The 1,220-nt window shown below is 40.2% G+C and overlaps 1 non-coding gene across 1 annotated transcript; it reads left to right on the top strand.

Moving 5' to 3' along the window:
- Positions 1 to 854: 854 nt before the first annotated feature.
- Positions 855 to 988, top strand: LOC118601152. Its single transcript, XR_004950238.1, has one exon. It is a non-coding gene; the product is annotated as a small nucleolar RNA SNORA43 (small nucleolar RNA).
- Positions 989 to 1,220: the final 232 nt, after the last annotated feature.

The raw sequence follows: 1,220 nt of genomic DNA, 5'->3' as shown, positions 1-1,220 counted from the left end.
GTGAGTAGGAGGCGGTCCCGAACATGAGGCTTCAGGGGTATTTGAAGGGAAAAATTGTAAGCATGGGGAGCGATGTCTTGGTGTTACAGGATTGGTACAACGAGCTTGTCACTTAGCAGGATTGGCTGGGTGATGGTGCCAAGGAACAAGGCGGGGAATTTGGAGTTACTTTCCATAGTTGCTCTGATTGGCTGAGTCTAGGGTGGGGTGATCGTCTTGCTATCTGCAGCTTTTCCCGGAACTGGCCTGTACTTAAGATGGAGTCTTATACCTAAGATGGAGTCACTTTGGTTGTTCACGGGTTTAGGTTTTATTTCATTTAGAATGCGAAGCAACTGGAAGACTTTGAGTGTGAGAGGGCTCTGAACTTCTTGAAGTTATCATAAATTCCTTCCAGCTGCTATATGAAGAAAGGCATGGCCGTTGGCAAGATTGGAAGCAGAAAAAGCAAAATTTTGTAGATCCTTCTGATCAACTTCTTCAATTTCAACATATCTCTGACATGAAATGACATGAAAAAAACTAAGGCTTCTACTAAAAACCTAAATCAATATACAGTTTTTTACATTTTATCTGCAGTTGTCTAATTTCCTTATTTTCTCTTAGGCTTTAGAGATCACTAATTTAGACAACACTATTCTTAACATTTTGGGTGATTATGAATTCTTTTGTCAAAAAATGCACATGCATGTAAAATTTGCAGATCATTTCAAAGTCTTCACAAACTGCCTAAATTCCTTTTATGAAGGATTGATCAACCCCCAAACAAGAAACATTGCTATAAATATCTGTCATAATCTTCTCTTACACTTCTCTCTCTTCCATTTGTTAAAATCAAAATTTGCTGCCCTACAGATGCTGGACCTGCTGGCACCACAGGCACAGCTGCTGTGCTGCACCTGTGACATTGGGGCAAAGAGGAAATTGCTATTTCTATGCTCGGTGCTCAGAACAGTGAGCACTGAGAATGGTTTGTAACCTGATATTCCTCAGAAGAAGAACGAATTAGGCAGCAGATAGGGGCTCTGAAGAGTTATACAAGACAAGAACTTTTATAGGCAGAAGGGAGCAGAAACAAAGGAGGTGTGCACAACAAAAAAGTGGATTGGTTATTTGAAGGTTACTTTCCTTATAGGTGATGGCAGAAGGTTACCAGGCAGATTACTTAACTAATATTGATCAGGGGATTCCTAACTGACTGGTTTAAAATTCCATTTCTA

Source organism: Rousettus aegyptiacus, unplaced genomic scaffold (genome assembly GCF_014176215.1).
Source record: "Rousettus aegyptiacus isolate mRouAeg1 unplaced genomic scaffold, mRouAeg1.p scaffold_m13_p_3, whole genome shotgun sequence".
NCBI lineage: Eukaryota > Metazoa > Chordata > Mammalia > Chiroptera > Pteropodidae > Rousettus > Rousettus aegyptiacus.
The sequence above is the reverse complement of the archived record's forward strand: the minus strand, read 5'-3'. Positions and strand labels throughout refer to the sequence as shown.